Source organism: Tamandua tetradactyla, chromosome 5, assembly GCF_023851605.1.
Source record: "Tamandua tetradactyla isolate mTamTet1 chromosome 5, mTamTet1.pri, whole genome shotgun sequence".
NCBI classification, from domain to species: Eukaryota; Metazoa; Chordata; class Mammalia; order Pilosa; family Myrmecophagidae; genus Tamandua; species Tamandua tetradactyla.
In genome coordinates, this window is record NC_135331.1 from 171573841 (window position 1) to 171584680 (window position 10840).

The following is a 10840-nucleotide window of genomic DNA, read 5'->3' on the forward strand; positions in this document are numbered from 1 at the left end:
GCTTGAAGGTTGGAAGGGAAACCCTCCACATGTCCTGCAAGGTTTGGGACTTAGAGCTCTGACAATACCCTTTTCCTCCCCGTGCCCAGTCTCCTGCTTAAATAGATTTAGAATTGTGTTGTAGTAGAGGTGGGAGAGGGAGGTAGGGGCTAGGGTGTACAGATTATGCCTGGTAGCTCATGTCTGAGTTTCTCTCTAAAAGGTGACAGGCTTGATGCCTCTTTGTCCCCAATTATGAGCCTTAGTCACCAGTTTTATGGCAACAGGAAAAGTCTCACTCACTGTCCTGATGCACTAGTTATGGATTAATTAGCAAGCTAATGAAGAGAGATTGTGGATCTAAAAGTTTACAAGTTACATTGAGATTAGATCACAATCCAGTTTTAAAACTAGGCCAGGTGGCGTCTGTACTAGAGATGAATAGTATAACAGCATAATCTTTAATTGAATTTGTGTCTTCAGTGTTAAACTCTGAAATGGTGATGGTTGTGATGGTAATATGTTTTGCTTCTGAAGTAGATGTGGCTTTCCAAGATAATGATAGGCCTGAAAAACGTCCTTCCACACCAGTGTAATATATTTAAAGGCTACAATTTTAGAAGTTCGGATGTGCAAATAGTTTCTTGAAGGACTATCACTGACCTTAGATTGTGTGTCTCCCAAAGTTATGGAGTACATATAATTAGAGAATGCAGTCTTTAAGAGACCACTGAGTTACTGTTGAACATGATGAATCACTGTGCATTCTTATGGAGACAACACACGTTGAGATAAACTATTTGATCTCATGGGAGGGCAGGCTAAAATTTGAAGACCTCATGTTTGTTTGTTTCTAATCACATGATCCAGGTAGTTCAAAGGTGATTTTCTAGTATTACCTAAAATTAGAATGGCTGGTCCAAACTTGACTGTGTTCAAATCTTTGTTGCCGGGTAGCTGGATGGAAAAGATCAGAGGTTATATCTAAGATGAAATTTAGATTTCAAATATAAAGATCCTGCTCCTTTATAGCAGATAAAGTCTTTCAGGCTTTTTGTCTTTGTTAATCAGGATGCATTATTTCCAGCTGGGGCATGCAGCCATGGCAGAATCTCATTTACAGTCTATGAACAACTTGATTTGCATTTTTGGACTCAAAGTCATTCCGAAATAATTTCTTTGTAATTCTGTGTTCCGGTTTCCCAGCTGCTTAAAGTACAATGGGTTGGCTTAACAACAGGATTTTATTGGCATGGCTTCAGAGGTTAAAAGGCTTGCTTCCTTCCAGGGTAGGTATTTTATGGCTGGCTGGCAAACTTCGATCACATACCAATGCACACAGTGAAGTCATTTCTTTTCTCCTCTGGGTTCTGTTAACCTCCAGCTTCTGACTGCCCCTGTGGCTTCCTCTATGTCTGAATTTCATTCTGCTTGTAAAGGACTCCATTAATCTGGATTAAAATCCAAATTGATTCAGTTGGTCACATCTTAACTAAAAAAAACATCTTGAAAAGGTTGTAGTTACCAAGGTTCATACTCACAGGAATGGATTAAGATTAAGAACATGTTTTTCTGGGGTACATAAATGCAAGCTACCATACTTCGCTAGATTTTTCTTTTTTAGTTCTAGTTTATCTCTAATTCCTGTTAGTGGGAATAAATGGAATTCCTGGTTCAGTTCTTTTTAAATTTCTAACTTTGAAACTTTTAAAAAAATCAAATGTAAAGAAACATTGAGAATTATAAAGAAATATGAAAATGTCAATCTAGTCAGTTTAATGTATTCATTGTAACCAAGACAGAACTAAATTGTACTTGTACTTATAAAAATATGTTGAAGGTATAAATTACTAGTAGTTAATTTTAAATCTCATCACTTTATTATAAAGCTACAAGCGCTATCAGTGATATCCAAGTGGAAAATCTCCAGTCTTCTCTACACATCCTCCTTCAGTCTTATTCAAAGAGAAGACAATATTAGTCCAATTGGTTAAATATCAGGGCACTGAACCCCTCTGCTAATGGGCAGGCATATGGCACTCTTTGGAAGGAGAGTTTGAGCTTAAGCCTTTATTTCAAGAGAAAGTACCCCTCCCCACCCCTGCATCTCTCTCTAATACTGTCTTTCCTGCTCTCTTGCCATTTTTCTTTTGTTGTGGTTCTAAATTCTGTATAATCTCAGTTGATTTATTTACACATATCCATAGTTACAAATGTTTTGTTTAGAAACAAGTGATCAGAGTCTAACACAACACTTTATATATGGACTTAGCCACCCAAGAGGCTATATAAAAAACTATATAGTTTTTATATAGGGTTATAAAAATCCAACTAATAATTATTAAGATATGTAATCTTTTTATGTGTTGCCAAACATGGATGATTTGTGCTAACTGTGTTAAGTAAAAACCACATATCTGCTTAGCTAGTTTCCCTTCATTGTCTTTGCCTGCAATTGGGCATTTGTACCTGGATTACTTGTGTGCTATTTCTGTGATTTCTTTGCTTTTCCATTGCTTGGTAATGCATGTTCCCTTTTAATTTTCTGAAACTCTCTTCTCCTTTATGATTTCTCAATATCACTGACAGTTCCTTTGGAATAAAACCTATAAATTACTGCTTTTAGTTGAGATAGAGTTTTCCCAGAGATGGAAGTTTGGATTCATTTAATATTGTCAGGTATTCTCTGACATTCTTCTCACCTGCATGGATTTCAACTCCCTTTTTATGGTTTCAGTCCTACTCTTCAGCTTTAAGACCATTTTTGCTGGAGAAGAGATATCAACTGTGAGCAATTTTGCTATTTTCCAAATTACTTCACTTTATTCCTTTTTGTTTGTTTTTTTGTTTTATTCTTGCAATACTTTTTTGTAACTTTTAGAAGTTCTGGATTTCTGAGATTTTTTTTCCTTTATGACTCTTTTCATGCACTTATGTTATGATTTTGTATTTCTTTGTGCACCTCCATCAACATTTCTCTTTTTACTATGCAGGCAATGCAGATTTACTCTGAGGGGGAAGGGCCTCGTATGGATTCCTCAGCTGAGGGATGGGTATGATCAAAGTGATGCTCTAGCAAGATGAGTTTAACATGTAGGGGCTGGGACACCAACATATCTGTGCTGGGAGAGCAGTCTTTGGGAGAAACATGATCTGTGTCTACATTCACTCTTACTACTCTTTCAAAAGCTCTACAGGATGTTGTTTTGGTTTGCTGAAGCTGCCAGAATGCAATGTACTAGAAATGGAATGGCTTTTAAAAGGGGAAATTTATTAAGTTGCAAGTTTACAGTTCTAAGACTGTGAAATTAAGGCACCAACAAGAGGTTACCTTCACTCAAGAAAGTCTGATGCCATCCAGAACACATCTATCAGCTGGGAAGACACCTGGCTGGCATCTGCTGGTCCCTTCTCCTGGGCTCCATTTCTTTCAGCCTCTGTTTCCTGTGGGGGTTCCTCACTTGGCTTCTCCAGGGCTGGGTTTCATCTTTTGGTTTCCCTCGGCTCTCTCTAGGTTCTGGCTTGTTTAGCATCTCATGGGAAGGTACATTGCAACATATGCTGGGCTCTGCATCTCCAAATGTTTGGGTCTCACATTGGCTGTCAGCTCTGAGGCAACTGTTCTCCAAGCATCTGCTTTTGAGGTTTCTCCAAAATGTTTCCCCCTATTAAAATACTCTTATAAACTAATCAACGCCCATCTTGAATGGATGGACACATCCCCATCTAATCAAAAGGCCACATCTGCAATTGGGTATGTCATATCTCCATGGACGTAATCTAACCAAAAGATCAGACACAGAACTGGGTGTGTCATATCTTCATGTAAACCATCCAATCAAAGTTTCCCACCCTAACAATAGATCTGGTTCTACAAGATTGGAGCAGGATTAACACATGGATTTTCTGGGGTACATAATAGTTTCAAACCCAAATATATACCAGGAAGTAGGCTGGTGTTTAGAATGAAGCTTGTCATCGGGCACAGTACTCAGTACATAACAGAGCTGAATTTAATAAACACTGACTCAACTCTACTTAAAAAATGTGTGAGGAAATATAACCAATCACATTTCCAGGGAAATGGAAACCAGGAGCCCATCAAACAGCTCATCTTTAGCCTGTACCACCAGGACTCTGAATCCAGTCTATTTTAATTGTCAAGTGATCATTAAAAGAAAGAGAATTTTAAAATCAGGAGCTTTAAATCAGGCTTACTCAGAGGCATTTTTAATTGTGAGAGATATTCTAAAGCAGCATAAATTTTTTTCCTGACGAGTATACAGCTGCTTATACGTATGTGTCATCAGCATTTCTATCCATAGCTAGATTATAGCTAATAAAGTATTGAAAAGCTGTTTTAGAAAATATTTTCCTTTTTTCTTTCTCTAACAATATTATTTTTTCTCACACTGATTGTGTACCTAAAAATGATTAATAACAAATACTGACCATTCTACTAGACCAATACACTCTTTTTGACTGAGCATGACTTTTAATTTAGTATTCAGGATTATTGTGGTGTCAAGGATGCTCAAAGAGCATTCTGTTTTTGTTTAATGTCACTTTTTCTTCAATGTGTGTTGCCCATTTTAGCAGATAATTGTGATGGTGAAATTTGTATCTCAACTTGGCTGTGCTACCATGTCAGGTTGTTTGGTCAGGCAGTCCCAGGCCTGATCATTACTATGAGGATATTTTGTGGATTTAAATTACATTCACAATCAACTGAGGAGATTGCCTTCAACAATGAGAGGCATCTCATCCAATTGGCTGAAGCCTTTCAAAGCAGGAATTATGATTTCAGCAATCAGAAGGAAGAATTTCCATTTCTACCTCAGCCAGCCAGCTTCTCCTGGAGAATTCATCAAAGCCCTTCATGGGAGTGAACAGCACGTGGCCTGCCTTCTGGAATTTGAATTTTCCCATCCCCACACTCCCATTAGTCTATTCCTGTAATTAACCTAATAATGTTTGCATTATCTGTATCTATATGTTTATCTCCTATCTATCTATCTATCTATCTATCTATCTATCTATCTATCTATCTAAACTATCTTTATCTATATACTGTTGGGTCTGTTTCCCTGGAGAACCATGACTAATGCAATAATACATGACAAATGGAGCACTAAAAATTTCATTTATTCATTTATTTGTTCAACAAGTATTTATTTACTACCTACTATACATATTAGGCATTTTACTTTCTACTGGAAATAAAATGGCCAATGAATTAAATTAATTGCTTTAACATTTTGCTGTTCATAAGTATACCAGAACAAGCAGACAGGCAATTATAATAAAGAATGGTATTTTTTTATTAGAGAATTTACAAGATGCTAGATTAGCAAATCAGAAAAATAGCAAGCTCAAATGCAGGCTGTCAGGAAAAGATTTCATGAAATAAATGACACCAAGCTGCTAGCTTGAGGAGATATAAACGATAGAAAATAAAGTAAAAGATTTGATGACATATACCTCTTGTCTCTCTCCCCTCTTTTTCTCTCTTTCCCTCCCCTCCCCTCTCTTCTCTCTCCTTCCCTTCATTTCCCTTCATCAGGGGCTGAACCATATATCCCACAAAAGACATGCTCAAGTCTTAATATTCATTCCTGTGGGTGTAAGCCCATTTGTATATAGGATTTTTGAAGATATGATTATCAGTTAAGGTGTGGACTCATTTGTGAATTGGATCTTCTAGGATTCTATTTAGATGTGGCCATATTAAATCCATATGCCTCAATCCATATGTCTGAGGTCCTCATAAGGAGAAGAAATCTCAACAGAAACGTATGACTGAGCAGGAAAAATCGAAAATGGAAGGAAAAGCCATGTGACGGAGGCAAAGATACAAGCCAGGGAACCTCAAGGATCGTGGCAAGCCAGCACCAGAATGCTACAGGAGAAGGCAGAGCCTGTTGAGACCTTGATTTTGGACTTCTAACCTCTAGAACCAGGGGACAATAAATTCCTGTTTGTTCTAGTTTGCTAGCTGCCAGAAAGCGATATACCAGAAACGGAATGGCTTTTAAAAGGGGGAATTTAATAAGTTGCCAGTTTACAGTTCTAAGGCTGAGAAAATGTCCCAATTACAACAAGTCTATAGAAATGTCCACTCGAAGGCATCCAGGGAAAGATACCTTGGTTCAAGAGGACTGATGAAGTTCAGGATTTCTCTCTCAAGTGAGAGGGCACATGGCAAACAGGGTCAGGCTTTCTCTCTCATCCGGAAAGGTATGTGGTAAACACAGCATCATCTGCTAGCTTTCTCTCCTGGCTTCCTGTTTCATGAAGCTCCTCAGGAGGCGTTTTCCTTCTTCACCTTCAAAGCTCTGGCTGTTGGGCTCTGCTTTGTGGTGCTGCAGCATTCTCTGCTCTCTCTGAATCTCTCACTTTCTCCAAAATGTTTCCTTTTTTATAGGATTCTGATACACTAATCAAGACCTACCTGAATGGGTGGAGACAAGCCTCCACCTATCCAGTTTAACAACCACTCTTGATTGAATCACATCTCCAGGGAGATGATCTAATTATAGTCTCAAACATACAGTACTGAATAGGGATTAGAAGAATCAGCTACCTTTACAGAATAGTATTAGGATTAAAACATGGCTTTTCTAGGGTATATACATCCTTTTCAACCAGCATACTGTTGTTTAAGCCAACCCATTTTGTGGCATTTGTTGAAGCAGCCCTGTCAAACTAAGGCATCTTCCTTTTCTTCCCCTTTCACCCCTCCATATTCCTTTCTATTCCTCTCAGTTCTTCCCTTCCCTCTTTGGAAAGCTTGAGTCTTTAGTTTAAGATTTCCAACCCCTTGAAGTCACTATCTGCTACTAAGTCCAAAATTATTTTGACATGGAGAAGTCACTTTAACTTAGAGCTAATCCATGGATAAAAATAAATACTGCCGATTACTTTGTCTAGATATATCAAATAACCTAAACTGCTTAATCAAAGGAGGCAGAATATTGGTGCATTTAAGGACATTTGCCAAGAGTATTTCTTGACTTTATTTAAAGATTGAAGATAGAGCTGGGCATATCATCTTTGTAGAAAAATACCAAGAGAAATTATTTGCTGACATTTAAATATAAACATAATTTTATAGATTTGATCTTGAGCACTCAATTCAGAAATGAATTTTTATATTTTATAATAGCACCCAGAAAATGGGAGGACTCATATAAAATAGTGCCAATAATGAAAGTTACATCTGCTCTTAGGTGGAGCTCTATCCATAGACTAAAGTAGTATTTCTGGGTCTCCTCCCTTCCCTATTCTCCCTCCATCTCTGCTCTATTTCTTACTAGTGTTGGCTTGTTCTCTCCTACCACAGGTGGCTCACTCTAAGAGGGCAGGAGAAGGTGATGGTGACAGCTAACATCACCTCAGCTTGTGTCCAGAGAGGACGAGAGCACTCTCTGCTCGCTTTGACCATATATAAAACTCCAGAAGATTCTTATTGGTCTAGCATGGGTCATGGGACCCAACGCTTGTTTGGCAATTGTGGCCAAGGGTTCAGGAAACTATGACAACCCACCAGGCATATATGGTATAAAGCAGTTCCTCAAAAAAAGTGAGGGCTGGGAGTCTGCTGTTGGTTGATAAAAAGGATACAGAACACTGGGCAGATGAAACAGTAGAGTCCATTACGTTTCTATTGAATACATATGAAAACTTCCTCCAATTCTTACTGTGAATTACCAAACTTATCCAGCTTAATGCTAAGTCATTGACCTAAGTAAACATGAAAGGAAATTGCCCAGTAAAAATTATTAAATTATTGTATTTTATTAAGGACAATGTTTTACAGAAGGTTTTATGACTTAAAGTCTTTGCTCATAATATAAATTGAAGAACTACATATTACAGTTTTTAAGGGGTTGCCATCAACTTAAAAAATTTTGTTAGGAAAAGCAGTTTGATGCTTGAGCTTTAGCTGGATGGTGCACTTCCTCTGATGTTTCTCTGCCCATGTGAATTGCAGACAGAGACCCACAGCAGTTCCCTAAGGATGTGACTTTCATCTGTTCTCTCACATTCAGCCAGGACTAAGTTGCTATTTCCATTGCTTCTGAAAAGAATAAGTGTTCTTTCTTTTCCTTACCCGATGGTTTTTATTTGCCTATTAATGGAAAAATGAAGGTGATAGAAGAACTCAAGAAGGGAGATGTATTTTTGTGTGTGTGATGGATCCCATTTACCCTGGCAGGAATAGCAGGCACCTGGATGCCAAGAAATATAAAAATAAATCATGAATTGCTCATTACTTATTTTTATCAAGGAAGAGAGACAATGCATTTTGTATGTGTCATTTCAACATTTTCCCAGCCCCAACTCACCCAATAAGAAATATCTTTTTAAAGTTATTTTCATAATCGACGTCTGTTAATTTCAAAGTAAATCCCCTTAAATATGTATCAAATTTGTTGATGAACCTTTTGCCCATCCCAGCTAAGCCTCAGAACTGCACAAACTCTAACTGCTCTTCTATAGTAAAGCTTACTTTGGAAAAAAAATCTCACTATTAAAATAGACATAACTTGGCTAACTGGATATACACACGGTCTTATGCTTTCCTATTATGCTTTCACATTTATTTCACCAAAAGAAATAATATCAGGTCATTAAACCAAAATAATCACATTCTGACAGCCTCAATTCTATTTACACTTAGAACATTTTCTATTGGATTATTCTGGTTTTTCTTACATTTATTACTTGATAAATGGCTCCTGTGCTTGGCCAATTTGCTAGGCTACTACACATTGCCTTGGCAACTCAAGGGAAGACTTTTTTGTCACTATGGGAACAAATCAATATAAACATCTTCACAATTTATTTATAGACTAAGTAATGTAAAGGGCATGATGCATGCTTGAAGTGATTTGAAATGAAATATGGTAGATGTCTCTTGTTTTTAATTAATAGGATTAAGTTGACACTGACATAAAGCATCTTCTCATGCTAGAGGGGATAAAAGTGCATTTGTCACTTTATTTTACTTGTTTTAATTCACAGGGTTTATTTATTGTTCGGAGTTAACATCTAGACCTGTAACAGGGAACATAACAGATGACACTAGCATGAAAAGGGACACTTCAACCAGAGAAGTGCCAGGTCTTTAAAATACCTGCAAGGTGTCCTAATAGTCTTATAATTTACATCTTTTAAATTCGAAAAGAGAGAAAGAACTCACACCGTCTGAATTTTCATTGTGTAATATAAGGAACACAGGATTTGAATCAGACACTAACCAATTAAAAGATTTAGGGAAGCCACTGAATTCCCATTTATAAAATGGGTATAGTAACATGGACCTGCTAAATTGCTGTAAGAATTTTAAGTGATCTGTCAAAAATATCTAGCCCAGTCAACCTGCATTTAACAGGTGGTCAACAAATGGGAGCTACCATTGTCATCACCTGTGACTTTTAAAATATTTCGGTGATTATCGAAACTTCCCTTTCTATGCAGATCCCATTCTCTCTATTGACCTATTTTATAGGCATGCTACTGAATTTGGTGATTCAGTGGAGATGGGAGGGAAATAGTTATATTACACACCTAATTAAAAACTCTCAAATGTCAAGTCAAATGATCTCCCATAAATTAAAGGAAAACTGTTACTTTTGAAGTATTATTCCTTATTTATCTGTGTTCTTGTTCATTAATTACAGGATCCAGCAAATAATCTTCTCAATCCAAGTACGTAAGCTGCTTCAGGATAATAAAATGTGTTTGATCTCTTATTCCTTAAAGAAGGAAGAGATCTTTTATTCAAAATAAGTCAGTTGCAGGAAATATCACTCCTTATTTAAAGAATACACATGCTCACAAACACATTGGAAAGTAATTTCAGTCCTCTTGATTTTGCTAAACTCACCGGGAACAAATATTTTAAATGATAATAAGGATGACTTGAATTTTATTGCCTTGAAACCAATGACGGTCAAAGTGTGAAAAAGTTAGCTCTAAAATATCAGAAGAACCATACACTAAAGTTACACCATTTCTCATGGTAGACTTTATGGTAATTATTCCACAAGCAAACTTCTGGTTTAATTTCACCCTGCATAAAATATTTTGCTTAATTTTTAATTTAGTTTCAAAGAGTTTGGGTTTTATCTTGAGATCCTAAGCTTACGTGTCTTTGGATATTTTTTTGTTCCTCAAATATTTTTTCTGGATGGCAAATTTGAAAATACCTGTGTTTGTAAGAATGTGCTTAAGTCTCTGTCCTTTTCTTTTAAGAAATACCCTTGTCCAAAAGCCAGATAACAAAACGAAACAAAAAAGCCTGGCTGCCTGTATAGACATGGTTTTATTTATTTTTTTAAACAAGTATTTACTTTTATATTACTTATGTTTTATTTTATTTTGTAGGCTATGAATTAAGTGCCCACAAATTGTAGAAAATTTTCTTGAGAATGTCTCCACTAACGCATTTGAGATGTGAACTCTGTCTCGGAGAAAAGGATATAGTGCTAATTGGTTGTGGGAAAGGGAGCTTGATGTTAATTTGGTGAACTCCTAAGGATTTTTGAGTTTGTATGAAATTGCTCATTAAACAATTTCTCCCTAACTCCCCCAAGCATGCAAAAAAGAATTAAATGGAAACTATTCAAAGAAGTTGTCATTTTCTTTGTGCTTCCGCTTGGTGCATGTTGCTAAAACGCATACGATGATCTCCTAGAATTAAACTTGGTTTTGAATAAAGGAATTTAGCTTAAAATGAATAAAGCAGGGTGGAGAAGTAGTATGTTATTCACCAAAATTAAAACCATAAAATTTCCCAGAAATATGTATCTTTCTACACTGACCCTTTCTTCTAGAGAAATACATACTGGATTGA

The 10840-nt window shown here is 36.7% G+C and overlaps 1 long non-coding RNA gene across 1 annotated transcript in view; it reads left to right on the forward strand.

Moving 5' to 3' along the window:
• LOC143685085 (uncharacterized) overlaps window positions 1-10600 on the forward strand; it is a 178153-nt gene extending 167553 nt beyond the window's left edge. The window contains exon 3 of the long non-coding RNA XR_013176364.1: window positions 10372-10600. This is a non-coding gene — a long non-coding RNA (uncharacterized LOC143685085). The remainder of the gene's footprint in view (window positions 1-10371) is intronic.
• The last annotated feature ends 240 nt before the right edge of the window (window positions 10601-10840 follow it).